The sequence below is a fragment of the Gasterosteus aculeatus genome, unplaced genomic scaffold, assembly GCF_964276395.1.
Source record: "Gasterosteus aculeatus unplaced genomic scaffold, fGasAcu3.hap1.1 HAP1_SCAFFOLD_27, whole genome shotgun sequence".
Taxonomy (NCBI): Eukaryota; Metazoa; Chordata; class Actinopteri; order Perciformes; family Gasterosteidae; genus Gasterosteus; species Gasterosteus aculeatus.
The window spans coordinates 127,501-135,000 of record NW_027554885.1 but is presented as its reverse complement, the minus strand read 5'-3'; positions in this window follow the sequence as shown (position 1 = coordinate 135,000).

Here is a 7,500-nt window from a genome sequence, read left to right as displayed (position 1 = left end):
CGGATAACTGCCGTGAAATACCGCTCTCTGGAACTGTTTATTTCATCCACCGCACCTGCTGTTCTGCCATCAGTGTCCGACAACAGCGCTTCATCATCGGATAACTGCCGTGAAATACCGCTCTCTGGAACTGTTTATTTCATCCACCGCACCTGCTGTTCTGCCATCAGTGTCCGACAACAGCGCTTCATCATCGGATATCTGCCGTGAGATACCGCTCTCTGGAACTGTTTAATTCATCCATCCACCGCACCTGCTGTTCTGCCATCAGTGTCCGACAACAGCGCTTCATCATCGGATATCTGCCGTGAAATACCGCTCTCTGGATCTGCTCTGTTCTGGCAGGTAATCAGGGAGATTTTAAGTAGATGAGTGTCCGGGAATAGTGCACTGCACTCGGGCAGGTCACGCCGCGTAACCCGCCCCGTATCCCGGTTCCCGAACCCGCTTTTCCGCCCAAAGTTGTCCGAAGATGCTTAGGCCCAGCTGGGGAACGCTCCCCACGAAGCCCGGGTCTCAGCCCTGGAGCCCTGTGTTTCCGAAAACCAGGTTTCTGAAATCTGCGACCTGGTGGCCCAGTGATGTCAGCTGGAACTTTTTTTTTCGGGGCCGTCCAAATTTCTCCAGGGGATTTTAGGGCTTTGCGCCACATATTCCGACTTTTACTTAGTTTCTGACGGAGCCAAAAAAGTCCGGGTTTTTTTGCCCTCCTTATCGTCCCGACTGGAAACTTTAACTTTTTTTTTAAGTCAGAAAATTAAAGTCTTTTTCATCCAGGAGACCGACCCTTCCTTCAAAGCGTCCCAAGTGGTCCTCCGTCATCGGATATCTGTCGGGATCTCACGCTCTCTGGAACTGTTTAATTCGTCCATCCACTGCACCTGCTGTTCTGCCATCAGTGTCCGACAACAGCGCTTCATCATCGGATAACTGCCGTGAAATACCGCTCTCTGGAACTGTTTATTTCATCCACCGCACCTGCTGTTCTGCCATCAGTGTCCGAGAACAGTGCTTCTTCATCGGATATCAGCCGGGATCTCACGCTCTCTGGAACTGTTTAATTCATCCATCCACTGCACCTGCTGTTCTGACATCAGCATCCGAGAATAGTGTCCCGTACTGGGACATGGTCTGGCATATCCCGCTCTCTGGAACTATGTTCTGTTTATTTCCTTCATCCACTGCACCTGCTGTTCTGACATCAGCATCCGAGAATAGTGTCCCGTACTGGGACATGGTCAGGGATCTCCCGCTCCATGGAACTGTGTTCTGTTTATTTCCTTCATCCACTGCACCTGCTGTTCTGACATCAGCATCCGAGAATAGTGTCCCGTACTGGGACATGGTCAGGGATCTCCCGCTCCATGGAACTGTGTTCTGTTTATTTCCTTCATCCACTGCACCTGCTGTTCTGACATCAGCATCCGAGAATAGTGTCCCGTACTGGGACATGGTCTGGGATCTCCCGCTCCATGGAACTTCGTATTCATCCGTCCACTGCACCTGCTCTTCTGACATCAGCATCCGAGAATAGTGTCCCGTACTGGGACATGGTCAGGGATCTCCCGCTGTCTGGAACTGTGTATTCATCCATCCGCTGCACCTGCTGTTCTGCCATCAGTGTCGGGGAACAGCGCTTCATCATCGGATATCTGCCGTGAAATACCGCTCTCTGGAACTGTGTATTAGTCCGTCCACTGCACCTGCTGTTCTGACATCAGCATCCGAGAATAGTGTCCCGTACTGGGACATGGTCTCGCATATCCCGCTCTCTGGAACTATGTTCTGTTCATTTCCTTCATCCAGTGCACCTGCTGTTCTGCCATCAGTGTCCGACAATAGCGCTTCATCATCGGATAGCTGCCGTGAAATACCGCTCTCTGGATCTGCTCTGTTCTGGCAGGTAATCAGGGAGATTTTAAGTAGATGAGTGTCCGGGAATAGTGGGCCGTTCTGGGACTTGGTCTGGGATATCACGCTCTCTGGAACTATGTTCTGTTTATTTCCTTCATCCAGTGCACCTGCTGTTCTGCCATCAGTGTCCGACAATAGCGCGCCGTTCTGGGACTTGGTCTGGGATATCCCGCTCTCTGGAACTATGTTCTGTTTATTTCCTTCATCCAGTGCACCTGCTGTTCTGCCATCAGTGTCCGACAATAGCGCTTCATCATCGGATATCTGTCGTGAAATACCGCTCTCTGGAACTGTGTATTAGTCCGTCCGCTGCACCTGCTGTTCTGACATCAGCATCCGAGAATAGTGTGCCGTTCTGGGACATGGTCTGGGATCTCCCGCTGTCTGGAACTGTGTGTTCATCCATACGTTACACCTGCTGTTCTGACATCAGCATCCGAGAATGGTGTGCCGTTCTGGGACATGGTCTGGGATCTCCCGCTGTCTGGAACTGTGTGTTCATCCATCCACTGCACCTGCTGTTCTGACATCAGCATCCGAGAATAGTGGGCCGTTCTGGGACATGGTCTGGGATATCACGCTGTCTGGAACTGTGTGTTCATCCGTCCACTGCACCTGCTGTTCTGCCATCAGCATCCGAGAATAGTGCCCCGTACTGGGACATCAGCCAGGACGCACCGCCGTCATCTCGTTCGTTCGCTCAGTCATCCATCCACGAAAGCTACCGATCAGCCACAGTGCCCGGAATGATGCCTCCTGCCGGGGTAGCGTCCGCTTGCTCCCCGACAGCCAGTTCTGCATGAGGCTCCGGTTCTTCCACCCCCGCCACTGTCCGAGGGTGTCCGAAAATACTGAGGTCTGAGTCGGATCCGAACCGCAAAAAAACGCCGGTCTTCACGACTGGAGGCCTATGTTTCTAAAAACCGGGTTTCAGGAATCTGCGACCTGGTGGCCCAGTGATGTCGGCTGGAACTTTTTTTTTCCGGTCCGCTCAAAATTCTCCAGGCATTTTCTGAGCTTTCCTTCACATATTCCGACTTTTACTTAGTTTCTGACGGAGCCAAAAAAGTCCGGGTTTTTTTGCCCTCCTTATCGTCCCGACTGGAAACTTTAACTCCGTTTTTTAAGTCAGAAAATTAAAGTCCTTTTCATCCAGGAGACCGACCCTTCCTTCAAAGTGTCCCATACAGTGCTTCGTCATCGGACATCGGCCGGGATCTCCCGCTCTCTGGAACTGTGTATTCATCCATGCGGTACACCTGCTGTTCTGCCATCACTGTCCGGGAATAGTGTGTCGTTCTGGGACTTGGTCTGGGTTCTGCCGCTCTCTGGAACTCTTTATTCATCCATGCGGTACACCTGCTGGTCTGCCATCACTGTCCGGGAACAGTGTGCCGTTCTGGGTCATGGTCTGGGTTTTGCCGCTCTCTGGAGCTCTTTATTCATCCATGCGGTACACCTGCTGTTCTGCCATCACTGTCCGGGAACAGTGTGTCGTTCTGGGACTTGGTCTGGTCTCTGCCGCTCTCTGGAGCTCTTTATTCATCCATGCGGTACACCTGCTGTTCTGCCATCACTGTCCGGGAATAGTGTGTCGTTCTGGGACTTGGTCTGGTCTCTGCCGCTCTCTGGAGCTCTTTATTCATCCATGCGGTACACCTGCTGTTCTGCCATCACTGTCCGGGAATAGTGTGTCGTTCTGGGACTTGGTCTGGTCTCTGCCGCTCTCTGGAGCTCTTTATTCATCCATGCGGTACACCTGCTGGTCTGCCATCACTGTCCGGGAATAGTGTGTCGTTCTGGGTCATGGTCTGGTCTCTGCCGCTCTCTGGAACTCTTTATTCATCCATGCGGTACACCTGCTGTTCTGCCATCACTGTCCGGGAATAGTGTGTCGTTCTGGGACTTGGTCTGGGATATCCCGCTCTCTGGAACTATGTTCTGTTTATTTACTTCATCCACTGCACCTGCTGTTCTGACATCAGCATCCGAGAATAGTGTCCCGTACTGGGACATGGTCTGGCATATCCCCGTCTCTGGAACTATGTTCTGTTCATTTCCTTCATCCAGTGCACCTGCTGTTCTGCCATCAGTGTCCGACAATAGCGCTTCATCATCGGATATCTGCCGTGAAATACCGCTCTCTGGATCTGCTCTGTTCTGGCAGGTAATCAGGGAGATTTTAAGTAGATGAGTGTCCGGGAATAGTGGGCCGTTCTGGGACTTGGTCTGGGATATCACACTCTCTGGAACTATGTTCTGTTTATTTCCTTCATCCAGTGCACCTGCTGTTCTGCCATCAGTGTCCGACAATAGCGCGCCGTTCTGGGACATGGTCTGGTCTCTGCCGCTCTCTGGAACTCTGTATTCATCCATGCGTTACACCTGCTGTTCTGACATCAGCATCCGAGAATAGTGTCCCGTTCTGGGACATGGTCTGGTCTCTGCCGCTCTCTGGAACTCTGTATTCATCCATGCGTTACACCTGCTGTTCTGACATCAGCATCCGAGAATAGTGTCCCGTTCTGGGACATGGTCTGGTCTCTGCCGCTCTCTGGAACTCTGTATTCATCCATGCGTTACACCTGCTGTTCTGACATCAGCATCCGAGAATAGTGTCCCGTTCTGGGACATGGTCTGGGTTCTGCCGCTCTATGGAACTGTGTGTTCATCCGTCCACTGCACCTGCTGTTCTGCCATCAGCATCCGAGAATAGTGCCCCGTACTGGGACATCAGCCAGGACGCACCGCCGTCATCTCGTTCGTTCGCTCAGTCATCCATCCACGAAAGCTACCGATCAGCCACAGTGCCCGGAATGATGCCTCCTGCCGGGGTAGCGTCCGCTTGCTCCCCGACAGCCAGTTCTGCATGAGGCTCCGGTTCTTCCACCCCCGCCACTGTCCGAGGGTGTCCGAAAATACTGAGGTCTGAGTCGGATCCGAACCGCACAAACGCCGGTCTTCACGACTGGAGGCCTATGTTTCTAAAAACCGGGTTTCAGGAATCTGCGACCTGGTGGCCCAGTGATGTCGGCTGGAACTTTTTTTTTCCGGTCCGCTCAAAATTCTCCAGGCATTTTCTGAGCTTTCCTTCACATATTCCGACTTTTACTTAGTTTCTGACGGAGCCAAAAAAGTCCGGGTTTTTTTGCCCTCCTTATCGTCCCGACTGGAAACTTTAACTCCGTATTTTAAGTCAGAAAATTAAAGTTCTTTTCATCCAGGAGACCGACCCTTCCTTCAAAGTGTCCCATACAGTGCTTCGTCATCGGACATCGGCCGGGATCTCCCGCTCTCTGGAACTGTGTATTCATCCATGCGGTACACCTGCTGTTCTGCCATCACTGTCCGGGAATAGTGTGTCGTTCTGGGTCATGGTCTGGGATATCACGCTCTCTGGAACTCTTTATTCATCCATGCGGTACACCTGCTGTTCTGCCATCACTGTCCGGGAATAGTGTGTCGTTCTGGGTCATGGTCTGGGATATCACGCTCTCTGGAACTCTTTATTCATCCATGCGGTACACCTGCTGTTCTGCCATCACTGTCCGGGAATAGTGTGTCGTTCTGGGTCATGGTCTGGTCTCTGCCGCTCTCTGGAACTCTTTATTCATCCATGCGGTACACCTGCCGTTCTGCCATCACTGTCCGGGAATAGTGTGTCGTTCTGGGACTTGGTCTGGTCTCTGCCGCTCTCTGGAACTCTGTATTCATCCATCCACTGCACCTGCCGTTCTGCCATCACTGTCCGGGAATAGTGTGTCGTTCTGGGACTTGGTCTGGTCTCTGCCGCTCTCTGGAGCTCTTTATTCATCCATGCGGTACACCTGCTGTTCTGCCATCACTGTCCGGGAATAGTGTACCGTTCTGGGACTTGGTCTGGTCTCTGCCGCTCTCTGGAGCTCTGTATTCATCCATGCGGTACACCTGCTCTTCTGCCATCACTGTCCGGGAACAGTGTGCCGTTCTGGGTCATGGTCTGGGTTCTGCCGCTCTCTGGAACTCTTTATTCATCCATGGGGTACACCTGCTGGTCTGCCATCACTGTCCGGGAATAGTGTGTCGTTCTGGGTCATGGTCTGGGATATCACGCTCTCTGGAACTCTTTATTCATCCATGCGGTACACCTGCCGTTCTGCCATCACTGTCCGGGAACAGTGTGCCGTTCTGGGACTTGGTCTGGTCTCTGCCGCTCTCTGGAGCTCTGTATTCATCCATGCGGTACACCTGCTCTTCTGCCATCACTGTCCGGGAATAGTGTGTCGTTCTGGGACTTGGTCTGGTCTCTGCCGCTCTCTGGAGCTCTTTATTCATCCATGCGGTACACCTGCTGTTCTGCCATCACTGTCCGGGAATAGTGTACCGTTCTGGGACTTGGTCTGGTCTCTGCCGCTCTCTGGAGCTCTGTATTCATCCATGCGGTACACCTGCTCTTCTGCCATCACTGTCCGGGAACAGTGTGCCGTTCTGGGTCATGGTCTGGTCTCTGCCGCTCTCTGGAGCTGTTATTTTCCTCCATGCGGTACACCCACTGCTCTGCCATCACTGTCCGAAAATAGTGCTCCGAAATCGGGTAAGTCGCGCGGGGGGCCACCCCTGTATCTCGGCTCCAGGAGCGTCTTTCCGCCCGGGGCCTGGCCCACTATGCTTAGGTCCAGCTGGGGAACGCTCCCCCCGAAGCTCGGGGCCCTGTCCTGGAGATCTCTGTTTCCGAAAACCAGGTTTCTGAAATCTGCGACCTGGTGGCCCAGTGATGTGAGCTAAAAAAAAATTTATCGAAGCGATCTAAAAAAGCCCAGGCATTTTCTGGGCTTTCCTTCACATATTCCGACTTTTACTTAGTTTCTGACGGAGCCAAAAAAGTCCGGGTTTTTTTCGCTCCACATAGTCCCGACTGGAAACTTTAACTTTTTTTTTTTTCCATTATTTCACCCGCGGAGGTCCGCAAACACCTCCAGGGGCCCACAACGGCCGAATTAAGCCAGGAAAAAGACACCAGAACCCGGATCTCTTTACCAGACACCCCCAGAGCCCGGAACTCGGACCCAAACACCTCCAGAGGCCCACAACGGCCGAATTAAACCCGGAAAAAGACACCAGAACCCGGATCTCTTTACCAGACACCCCCAGAGCCCGGAACTCGGACCCAAACACCTCCAGAGGCCCACAACGGCCGAATTGAACCCGGAAAAAGACGCCAGAACCCGGATCTCTTTACCAGACACCCCCAGAGCCCGGAACTCGGACCCAAACACCTCCAGAGGCCCACAACGGCCGAATCGGACCCGGAAAAAGACGCCAGAACCCGGATCTCTTTACCAGACACCCCCAGAGCCCGGAACTCGGACCCAAACACCTCCAGAGGCCCACAACGGCCGAATTGAACCCGGAAAAAGACGCCAGAACCCGGATCTCTTTACCAGACACCCCCAGAGCCCGGATGAGCTCCACAAACACCTCCAGAGGCCCACAACGGCCGAATTGGACCCGGAAAAAGACGCCAGAACCCGGATCTCTTTACCAGGCACCCCCAGAGCCCGGATGAGCTCCACAAACACCTCCAGAGGCCCACAACGGCCGAATTGG